Raw genomic sequence first — 12510 nt, 5'->3', positions numbered from 1 at the left:
AGGACCTGATGGATTCCCTGGGGAATTCTACCAAACTTTCAAAGAAGAAATAACACCAATTCTCCTGAAGCTGTTCCAAAAAATGGAAGCAGAAGGAAAACTTCCAGACTCTTTTTATGAAGCCAGTATTACCCTGGTCCCCAAACCAGGCAAAGACCCTACAAAAAGGAGAATTTTCCGACCAATATCACTGATGAATATAGATGCAAAGATTCTCAACAAGATCCTAGCAAACAGGATACAGCAGCACATTAAAAAGATTATCCACCATGACCAGGTGGGGTTCATCCCTGGGTTGCAAGGTTGGTTCAATATTCGCAATTCAATCAGTGTGATAGAACACATCAATAAATGGTGCTGGGAAAATTGGACAGCCACATGCAGAAAAATGAAATTGGACCACTTCCTTACACCACACACGAAAATAGACTCCAAATGGATGAAGGACCTCAATGTGAGAAAGGAATCCATCCAAATCCTTGAGGAGAATGCAGGCAGCAACCTCTTCGACCTCAGCCGTAGCAACATCTTCCTAGGAACAACAGCAAAGGCAAGGGAAGCAAGGGCAAAAATGAACTATTGGGATTTCATCAAGATCAAAAGCTTTTGCACAGCAAAGGAAACAGTTCACAAAACCAAAAGACAACTGACAGAATGGGAGAAGATATTTGCAAACGACATATCAGATAAAGGGCTAGTATCCAAAATCTATAAGGAACTTAGCAAACTCAACACCCAAAGAACAAACAATCCAATCAAGAAATGGGCAGAGGACATGAACAGACATTTCTGCAAAGAAGACATCCAGATGGCCAACAGACACATGAAAAAGTGCTCCACATCACTCGGCATCAGGGAAATACAAATCAAAACCACAATGAGATATCACCTCACACCAGTCAGAATGGCTAAAATTAACAAGTCAGGAAATGACAGATGCTGGCGAGGATGTGGAGAAAGGGGAACCCTCCTCCACTGTTGGTGGGAATGCAAGCTGGTGCAACCACTCTGGAAAACAGCATGGAGGTTCCTCAAAAGGTTGAAAATAGAACTACCCTATGACCCAGCAATTGCACTACTGGGTATTTACCCTAAAGATACAAACATAGCGATCCGAAGGGGCACGTGTACCCGAATGTTTATAGCAGCAATGTCTACAATAGCCAAACTATGGAAAGAACCTAGATGTCCATCAACAGATGAATGGATAAAGAAGATGTGGTATATATACACAATGGAATACTATGCAGCCATCAAAAGAAATGAAATCATGCCATTTGCGACGACGTGGATGGAACTAGAGCGTATCATGCTTAGTGAAATAAGTCAATTGGAGAAAGACAACTATCATATGATCTCCCTGATATGAGGACATGGAGAAGCAACATGGGGGGGTAGGGGGATAGGGGAAGAATAAATGAAACAAGATGGGATTGGGAGGGAGACAAACCATAAATGATTCTTAATCTCACAAAACAAACTGGGGGTTGCTGGGGGGAGGTGGGATTGGGAGAGGGGAAGGGGGCTATGGACATTGGGGAGGGTAAGTGCTATCGTGAGTGCTGTGAAGTGTGTAAACCTGGCGATTCACAGACCTGTACCCCTGGGGATAAAATACATTATATGTTTATTAAAAAAAAAAAATTTGGAAGGGGAGGCGAACCATAAGAGACTATGGACTCTGAAACACAACCTGAGGGTTTTGAAGGGTCAGGGGTGGGAGGTTGGGGGAACAGGTGGTGGGTAATGGGGAGGGCACGTTTTGCATGGAGCACTGGGTGTTGTGCAAAAAGAATGAATACTGTTACGCTGAAAAAATAAATAAAATGGAAAAAAATATAAAAAAAAAAGAACACATCAATAAGAGAAGAGAGAAGAACCACATGGTCCTCTCAATTGATGCAGAAAAAGCATTTGAAAACATCCAGCATCCGTTCCTGATGAAAACGCTTCAAAGTATAGGGATAGAGGGAACATTCCTGACCTTCATAAAATCTATCTATGAAAGACCCACAGCAAATATCATCCTCAATGGGAAAAAGCTTGCAGCCTTCCCGTTGAGATCAGGAACACGACAAGGATGCCCACTCTCACCACTCTTGTTTAACATAGTATTAGAAGTTCTAGCAACGGCAATCAGACAACAAAGAGAAATAAAAGGTATCCAAATTGGCAAGGAAGAGGTCAAACTCTCTCTCTTCGCAGATGACATGATTCTTTATATGGAAAACCCAAAAGACTACACCCCCAAACTACTAGAACTCATACAGCAATTCAGTAACGTGACAGGATACAAAGTCAATGTACAGAAATCAGTGGCTTTCTTATACACTAACAATGAAAATACAGAAAGGGAAATTAGAGAATCGATTCCATTTACTATAGCACCAAGAACCATAAGATACCTGGGCATAAACCTAACCAAAGAAGTAAAGGACCTGTACTCGAGGAACTACAGAACACTCATGAAAGAAATTGAAGAAGACACAAAAAGATGGAAGACTGTTCCATGCTCTTGGATTGGAAGAATAAACATTGTTAAAATGTCTATACTGCCTAGAGCAATCTATACTTTTAATGCCATTCCGATCAAAATTCCACCGATATTTTTCAAAGAGCTGGAGCAAATAATCCTAAAATTTGTATGGAGCCAGAAGAGACCCCGAATTGCTAAGGAAATGTTGAAAAACAAAAACAAAACTGGCGGCATCACGTTACCCGATTTCAAGCTTTACTACAAAGCTGTGATCACCAAGACAGCGTGATACTGGCATAAAAACAGACACATAGACCAGTGGAACAGAGTGGAGAGCCCAGATATGGACCCTCAACTCTATGGTCAAATAATCTTCGACAAAACAGGAAAAAATATTCAATGGAAACAAGACAGTCTCTTCAATAAATGGTGCTGGGAAAACTGGACAGCGATATATAGAGAATGAAACTCGACCATTCTCTTACACCGTACACAAAGATAAACTCGAAATGGATAAAAGACCTCAACGTGAGACGGGAATCTACCAGAATCCTAGAGGAGAACATAGGCAGTAACCTCTTCGATATCAGCCACAGCAACTTCTTTCAAGATAAGTCTCCAAAGGCCAAGGAAACAAAAGCAAAAATGAACTTTTGGGACTTCATCAAGATCAAAAGCTTCTGCACAGCAAAGGAAACAGTCAACAAAACAAAGAGGCAACCCACGGAATGGGAGAAGATATTTGCAAATGACAGTACAGACAAAAGGTTGATATCCAGGATCTATAAAGAACTTCTCAAACTCAACACACACAAAACAGATAATCATATCAAAAAATGGGCAGAAGATATGAACAGACACTTCTCCAACGAAGACATACAAATGGCTATCAGACACATGAAAAAATGTTCATCATCACTAGCCATCAGGGAGATTCAAATTAAAACCACATTAAGATACCACCTAACACCAGTTAGAATGGCCCAAATTACCAAGAAAGGAAACAACGTGTGTTGGAGAGGATGTGGAGAAAGGGGAACCCTCTTACACTGTTGGTGGGAATGCAAGTTAGTGCAGCCACTTTGGAGAACAGTGTGGAGATTCCTGAAGAAATTAAGAATAGAGCTTCCCTATGACCCTGCAATTGCACTGCTGAGTATTTACCCCAAAGATACAGATGTAGTGAAAAGAAGGGCCATTTGTACCCCAATGTTTATTGCAGCAATGGCTACGGTCGCCGAACTGTGGAAAGAACCAAGATGCCCTTCAACGGATGAATGGATAAGGAAGATGTGGTCCATATACACAATGGAGTATTATGCCTCCATCAGAAAGGACGAATACCCAACTCTTGTAGCAACATGGACGGGACTGGAAGAAATTATGCTGAGCGAAATAAGTCAAGCAGAGAGAGTCAAGTATCATATGGTCTCACTTTTTTGTGGAGCATAACAAATAACATGGAGGACATGGGGAGATGGAGAGGAGAGGGAGTTGAGGGAAACTGAAAGGGGAGATGAACCATGAGAGACTATGGACTCTGAAAAACAACCAGAGGGTTATGAAGGGGCGGCGGGGGGGGGGGGGAGGTTGAGGAACTTGGTGGTGGGTAATAGGGAGGGCACGTACTGCATGGAGCACTGGGTGGGATGCCAAAACAATGAACACTGTTATGCTGTAAATAAACAAATAAAAATAAATAAATAAATAAATAAAATTTAAAAAATATATATTATATATAATATATATTATATAATATATATTATTTATAATATTAATTTATATTAAATATAATAATAATTAATTGATTGATTATTAATGAGGAGGTTAAAACCACAGAAATTTGTTTTCTCAAACTGTTTCCAGAGGCTGGATTCTAAGGCCAAAATGATGGCAGGATTGGTTTCTGGTGAGAGCTCTCTTGGCTTGTAGATGGTCACCCTTCTTCTGTGTCCCCATATAATCTTTTCTCTGAGTGTGGAGAGAAGGGGTTTAGGGGAGAGAAAGAGGGAGGGAGGGACAGAAGTTACAAGCCCTCTAGTTACAAGCCAGAGATATTCACTCTGCATCCCCCTGGCAACATGCCAGCACTGCTCTCTCCCCACCGTTTCCTCTGGCCCATATTCTCTTGACAAAGTGCTTCTGTGCTACTCCCAGGACTGAGGACTGAATGTCCCACAATCTTGGAGGTCCCCCCCAAACACCCTCAAGTTTCTGTACATTTACCACCCAACATGGGATTGCTGAAGATCTCCGCAGAGGGAAATATGAATCAGCATAATGGCAACAGGAAGGGGCACAGAGAGATAAGGAGTCAGAGGGGCACTTCCAACCACAGACACTGTGGGGATGGAGAGTGTGGTCAAAAGCCCCAGGGAATGCAGGATGCCAGATGCAAGCTGGGAACCAGAGAGTGGAGGAGGGGAAGTTTAACTGCAATTGGAAAAGGAAGAATTCAGGGAACTTTAGGTATTTGAGGAGGAAGAAAGTTTCTCTCATCTCCAGAGGAAGACCATATCTGAGGTTTATTCATAGAATAAGCCTCCTCTCCCTGACTCTCCCTTCATAGTGAAGGAATACAGATCCCAGGCGGGCATGCTCTCCATCACTCATGGTGCCAGCTGGCCAGGCTCTCCTGCAGGGTTCAGGGCTGCAGCTCCCAATGGCAAGAGCGGTGAATGAAAGGAGTCAAACCCCAACACAACTCTTATCCATATGGCCACTGCCTCCACACTGGGTGGCTCTGGTCCTGCAGCCCCCTGCTTTCTTGCAGAATTCTGGAGGCTCCCCAGACCAGGTTCCCCCACTTTTCATGGAGTCTTGGACTCAACATCTCCTCTTCATCTCCTGGGACTCCCTGAGGAACCAGTTACCAAGAGCCACAAGCCCTCATGGTACCTCAGGTGCTACCAGTAAGGAGACAAAATATATGCAGACAGTTGATATTTGCAAAACTTAAAAACCAACCTCAGTCACCTGGGTGGCTCAGTTGATTAAGCATCTGACTTTGGTGTGGGTCATGATCTTGGGGTCCCTGGATAGAGCCCCAAGTAGTGCTCCTTGCTCAGCAGAGAGTCTGCTTCTCCATCTCTCTCTGCCCCTCCCCCCTGCTCATGTTTACTCTCTCAAATAAATAAAATCTTTTTAAAAGACAAGAAGAAGGGGGAGGAGTCAAGATGGCGGAGAAGTAGCAGGCTGCGACTACATCAGGTAGCAGGAGATCAGCTAGATAGCTTATCTAAACATTGCAAACACCTACAAATCCAATGGGAGATCGAAGAGAAGAAGAACAGCAATTCTAGAAACAGAAAATCAACCACCTTCTGAAAGGTAGGACTGGCGGAGAAGTGAATCCAAAGCGACGGGAAGATAGACCACGGGGGAGGGGCTGGATCCCAGCAAGTGTCGGAGCAACGGAGCACAAAATCAGGACTTTTAAAAGTCTGTTCCACTGAGGGACATTGCTCCAGGGGCTAAACCGGGGTGAAGCCCATGCGGGGTCAGCATGGCCTCAGGTCCTGCAGGGTCACAGAAGGATCGGGGGTGTCGGAGTGTCACAGAGCTCGCAGGTATTAAAACAGGGAAGCCGGCTACAGAGACAGAGCTGAAGACTGAGCTCTCAGCTCACGGTTACCTTGAACCGGTCGCAGGCTGGGTGAGCACGGAGCGCTGCCGGAGGCTGGGCATACAGGAGTGATTGGGCGCTGTCCTCTGGGGGCGCACTGAGCAGTGGGGCCCCAGGCTCTCGGCTCCTCCGGGCCAGAGACTGGGAAGCAGCCATTTTCATTCCCATCCTCCCGAACTCTACGGAAAGCGTGCAAGGAACAAAAGCTTCCGAAAGTGAACCCTAGCAGATTACTTAGTCCAGCCCCCCGTAAGGGCGGTGCAATTGCGCCTCGGGCAAAGACACTTGAGAGTCACTACAACAGGCCCCTCCCCCAGAAGATCAACAAGAAATCCAGCCAGGACGAAGTTCATCTACCAAGGAAAGCAGGTTCAATACCAAGGACAGCAGCGGAATTCCAGAGGCGGAGAAAGCAAAGCACGGAACTCATGGCTTTCTCCCCATGATTCTTTAGTCTTGTGGTTAATTTAATTTTTTTTTCAATTTTTTTTCTTCTTCTGCTAAATTTTTTTAAACTTTTACCCTTTTCTTTTTTAACATTTTTAACTAGTTTATCTAATACATATATTTTTTCTTTCTTTTTTATATTTTTTCTTTATTTGTTTTCCTTTTATAATTTTTTCTTTTTTTTCCTGAACATCTTTTTATCCCCTTTCTCTCCCCAGTGATTTGGGGTCTCTTCTGATTTGGTGGAAGTGCATTGTTCTGGGTCTTTGCCACCCTTTTAGTATTTTACTTGCTCCTTCATATACTCTTATCTAGACAAAATGACAAGGCGGAAAAATTCACCACAAAAAAAAAAAAAGAACAAGAGGCAGTACCGAAGGCTAGGGACCTAATCAATACAGACATTGGTAATATGTCAGATCTAGAGTTCAGAATGACGATTCTCAAGGTTCTAGCCGGACTCGAAAAAGGCATGGAAGATATTAGAGAAACCCTCTCTGGAGACATAAAAGCCCTTTCTGGAGAAATTAAAGAACTAAAATATAACCAAGTTGAAATCAAAAAAAGCTATTAATGAGGAACAATCAAAAATGGAGGCTCTCAATGCTAGGATAAATGAGGCAGAAGAAAGAATTCGTGATATAGAAGACCAAATGACAGAAAATAAAGAAGCTGAGCAAAAGAGGGACAAACAGCTACTGGACCATGAGGGGAGAATTCGAGAGATAAGTGGCACCATAAGACGAAACAACATTAGAATAATTGGGATTCCAGAAGAAGAAGAAAGAGAGAGGGGAGCAGAAGGTATACAGGAGAGAATTTCCCTAATATGTCAAAGGGAACAAGCATCAAAATCCAGGAGGTGCAGAAAACCCCCCTCAAAATCAACAAGAATAGGTCCACACCCCATCACTCCTAATAGCAAAATTTATAAGTCTTAGTGACAAAGAGAAAATCCTGAAAGCAGCCCAGGAAAAGAAGTCTGTAACATACAATGGTAGAAATATTAGATTGGCAGCAGACTTATCCAGAGAGATCTGGCAGGCCAGAAAGAGCTGGCATGATATATTCAGAGCACTAAATGAGAAAAACATGCAGCCAAGAATACTATATCCAGCTAGGCTATCATTGAAAGTAGAAGGAGAGATAAAAAGCTTCCAGGACAAACAAAAACTGAAAGAATTTGCAAACACCAAACCAGCCCTACAGGAAATATTGAAAGGGGTCCTCTAAGTAAAGAGAGAGCCTAAAAGTCATAGATCAGAAAGGAACAGAGACAATACACAGTAACAGTCACCTTACAGGCAATACAATGGCACTAAATTCATATCTCTCAATAGTTATCCTGAATGTTAATGGGCTAAATGCCCCAATCAAAAGACACAGAGTATCAGAATGGATAAAAAAACAAAACCCATATATGTTGCCTACAAGAAACTCATTTTAGACGTGAAGACACCTCCAGATTTAAAGTGAGGGGGTGGAAAACAATTTACCATGCTAATGGGCATCAGAAGAAAGCTGGAGTAGCAATCTTTATATCAGATCAATTAGATTTTAAGACAAAGACTATAATAAGAGATGAGGAAGGACACTATATCATACTCAAAGGGTCTGTCCAATAAGAATATCTAACAATTTTAAATATCTATGCCCCTAATGTGGGAGCAGCTAACTATATAAACTAATTAATAACAAAATCAAAGAAACACATCAATAATAATACAATAATAGTAGGGGACCTTAACACTCCCCTCACTGAAATGGACAGGTTTTGAAATCAGCCCCAAAGTTGGAGTACTCATTCCTCCCCTTATATGGGACTTGAATCTTCAATTGTAAAATGGGTATAATGAAAATGACAATAGAATGTCATTATTATAGAAGTGTGTTTCAGGATTGAGATGTTAAAATAGCTAAAAGGGAAAAGGGAAAGCAGCCTTTCCTCTCCTTCTCTAAATTTTTTTCTTGACCTGAGACAGTCCTGTCTATGGGTCATACTCAAGGGTCTGAATTTTATGATTCTCTTTTCCTGGCTCTATCCTCATGTGGACAGAACACCTTCCTTTTCATAGGTTGCCCTTCTCCCTGGGAATGCTCCTGCCTTTCCCCATGTGGCACAGCATGACTTTCTACGGGTAAAATTGCACAACAAGAGGGCCTGAGCTCAGCCCCCAGTTCTGACACTTTTCAGCTGTGGTATTGGGCAAGCCTCAGTTTCCTATCTGCAAAATGGGAATTTTGAGAGTTCATTACTCACAAGGTGAGTGCCTAACTGTACACATGGAGGAGAGGGTCTGGCACATAGTGAGAGATTAATAAGTCTTGGGCTTTTGTTCTATCCTCCTTGGGTCCCTTTGTTACCAAGAAGCCAGAATCAGCTGTCTCCATTATGACTTTCTTCTTATAGCACTCTACCATTTTGTTCACAAAGTAGTATATATTCATTATCTGAAAAGGAGATGTAAGGATCTGGAAGTGAGACCATCCTGGACTCACCAGCTGGGACCTAATTCGAATGACCGTGTCCTTATACAGAGAGGGGAGGACACAGTGCAGTTTGCAGAGGGGAACGCCACGTGGAGACAGAAGCAGACCTTGGGGAGATGTGTCTGTGGTACCTAAATGAGGGGTCTCGATCGGATGGGGGCCCCCTAGATATGAGGTGATGATCGGGTGGACACTGGGGTTATGGGTGGCAACAAGAATCCACCGAAGCAGAATAAAGGTCATAGAAGTTTATGGAATATACCACAAGGGAGCGGTGGGAAGTACAGCAGAGGAGAGGCTGTCATTAGGCACTGGGTGGGGGTCATTTTTAAAGGGGCAAGGGGAGGCGGTCTGGCGACATATGGAATCTTCCCTTTCTTGGGAACTGTGCCTGGTTGCAAGTAGCCCGTTGGTCAGTTAGAGCCTGCAGATAGTTTGAAATGGGCCGTCTGATGGGTGTGTCTTCAGACAGGGGGATGCTGTGGCCCTTTCTACATCCTGTATCCAAGACCACTGACCTAACAGCAGCCTCTACTAACACAATATGATAAAAAAAAAAAATTAAAAATAAAACTAAAATAAAATGAAGCATAATAAAAATTATATTAAAAATTACAAATAAAAGCAGCCTCTAAGGTGACCACAACCCGGGGACATCTGGGGCCCCCAGAGCTGGAGGAGGTAATGAAAGACCCCGTCCCCCTAACTCACCCCCAACCCCTCCCCCTCCCCCACAGTTTTCTTTTTTTATTTATTTATTTTCAGCGTAAAGTACTCATTGTTTTTGCACCACACCCAGTGCTCCATGCAATATGTGCCCTCCCTATTACCCACCACCTGTTTCCCCAACCTCCCACCCCCTGCCCCTTCAAAACCCTCAGGTTGTTTTTCGGAGTCCATAGTCTCTCACAGTTCATCTCCCCTTCCAGTTTCCCTCAACTCCCTTCTCCTCTCCATCTCCCCATGTCCTCCATGTTCTTTGTTATGCTCCACAAATAAGTGAAACCATATGATAATTGACTCTCTCTGCTTGACTTATTTTGCTCAGCATAATCTCCTCCAGTCCCGTCCATGTTGCTACAAAAGTTGGGTATTCATCCTTTCTGATGGAGGCATAATACTCCATAGTATATATGGACCACATCTTCCTTATCCATTTGTCCGTTGAAGGGCATCTTGGTTCTTTCCACAGTTTGGCGACCGTGGCCATTGCTGCTATAAACATTGGGGTACAGATGGCCCTTCTTTTCACTCCATCTGTATCTTTGGGATAAATACCCAGCAATGAAATCTCCCCCGCAGAGTTTTCACAGGGATACTGGCCCTACCAGAACCTGGACTTCAGACTTCTGCTCTCCACAAGTGTGAGAAAAGATACTTCTGTTATTTTTGTTATTTTAAGCCAGCCCGGTTGTGATGATTTGTCATACTGGCCAAAGAAAACTAGTACAGTTCAAAATTTGGATCTGAATCTAGGATATCAGCTCTGGAGCCAGTCTTTTCCCATGGGCTATATTTTAAATAATACATTGTTCTGAGGAACAGTTGCATTTCCCCCTTTTTGTTTGTGCAGAAGTAGAAAAGTTGATTCTGCAAATTCTTGATCCATCAGTCATTGGAGGTATTTTCCCGTGCATCTGAGGACTAAGCATAAAAGCAGTATAGCAATAAAAAGAATAATCATTCTACCTATAACACCAAGACCAGTTTGTTTGATCAAGTAAAAGGGTTTAAATTAGACAGAATATCGTTAATCCTTTGTGCAAAACTCACTCCTGGAATTGATTGTAATGATGAGTGAGTAATGCCTTGAATAGTATCTTGAAGTTGTTTAATATCTAACGTTAGATTATCACCATAATGATTAGTAATATGATGGTGAATTTTGCTCCATGATATTTCTGATTCATTATAGCCATGGGGAGTAATGAAGAAGGAAGAAACATTCCAGTCACATAAAATGTGAAGCCTAAGCTTTATATTTTGAAGATCATCTCCTCTATATATCATGGCTGCTTCTAAATCAGAGATACTTTCATCTAATTTTTGATCTATGATCATTTATTGATTCCAAGTTTTGCTAGCATTTTCATGCCACTTTTGTACAAATTGTGTGGTTTGTACAGTTTGATGCAAGGCTATTTCTGCGTGGTAGCTGTAGTGGTAATGGCTATAATTTCTAAAATAGCTGTTAAAAGCAACCCAAGAAATCTTTTTTTTTCCTATGGACCGAGTCCTTCAAAACTGTTAAAAGTACATGCATATCTGGAGAGCTTTCCTAAATACAGTAGTGTTTTACCGGTAACCAGATGCCTATTCTTCCAGCTATGAGAATGATAGAATTGTCTGTATAAACATTCTCATCCACACAGGTGAACATTTTACATTTGAGACTATTTATTTCTCTATTGCTATGATCAAAAGTTATTTTTCCAATAAGAAAAACATAGGGATCTCTAATGCAAGATTTTACCCTTTCTTCTTTCATTAGGAAAAAGGAGAATGCGTAGTTATTAGACTGATAAATGTAAGAGCTGTTCCAAACTAATCTGATTTTAATTCCATAAATTCTTTTGTCTTTTATGATAATTAACAAAAGGGGATGGCATTGAAAGTCCTTACCCAGGGGCGCCTGGGTGGCTCAGTGGGTTAAGGCCTCTGCCTTCGGCTCAGGTCATGATCCCAGGGTTCTGGGATCGAGCCCCATATCAGGCTCTCTGCTCTGCGGGGAGCCTGCTTCCTCCTCTCTGCCTGCCTCTCTGCCTACTTGTGATCTCTGTCTGTCAAATAAATAAATAAAATCTTTAAAAAAAAAAAAGAATATTTAAAAAAAAAAAAAAAAAGTCCTTACCCAAGTCAGGATAGAGGTGCATCTCCTGAGGTTAAAGTTTGTGCTAAAATGAAATCATCCCAAACTTGCCATTTTAAATTTTGATGAGAGGAGCAGGGTCCCCCAGTGCAATTGGTGACTGCCATCCCCTTAGGGGACCAGTCCTATACAATTCCATAGGAATCATTAATAACAATACTGGGGTGAGAAGCTCAAAAATCCTCCCATAAAGGGCGAATTCCCTCATCAGACCACATTTGTTTTAGTTTGCATTTGGGAATAGGGGGAGCTGCTGTAGTATAGCTAGGACCCTGATATTCAATGGCTAGGAATCCTTTAGTGGAGAATAAATGTAACTGAACTTTAGTCAGATAATTATTAGTAAGAAAGTCCAGTCCACCAACCATCTTTGATCATCAGGGATAAGACAACTGGAATGATTGCCAATACATATTGGTCTATTTTGATATCCTAATGTGAGATTAATATTTGTGTCCTCTTCTAGGGGCAATCTAGGATCCAAAATTCCAGGTACCCATTTTGAGGCATTTAAATAAATTGGTACTATATCTTTTCTCCACTCTACTGGATGGAGTAGGGGAGGATTGGGTATATAAGCCTAATAAGTAAAGTTATTTATTT

The sequence above is a fragment of the Meles meles genome, chromosome 20 (genome assembly GCF_922984935.1).
Source record: "Meles meles chromosome 20, mMelMel3.1 paternal haplotype, whole genome shotgun sequence".
NCBI classification, from domain to species: domain Eukaryota; kingdom Metazoa; phylum Chordata; class Mammalia; order Carnivora; family Mustelidae; genus Meles; species Meles meles.
The sequence above is the reverse complement of the archived record's forward strand: the minus strand, read 5'-3'. Positions refer to the sequence as shown.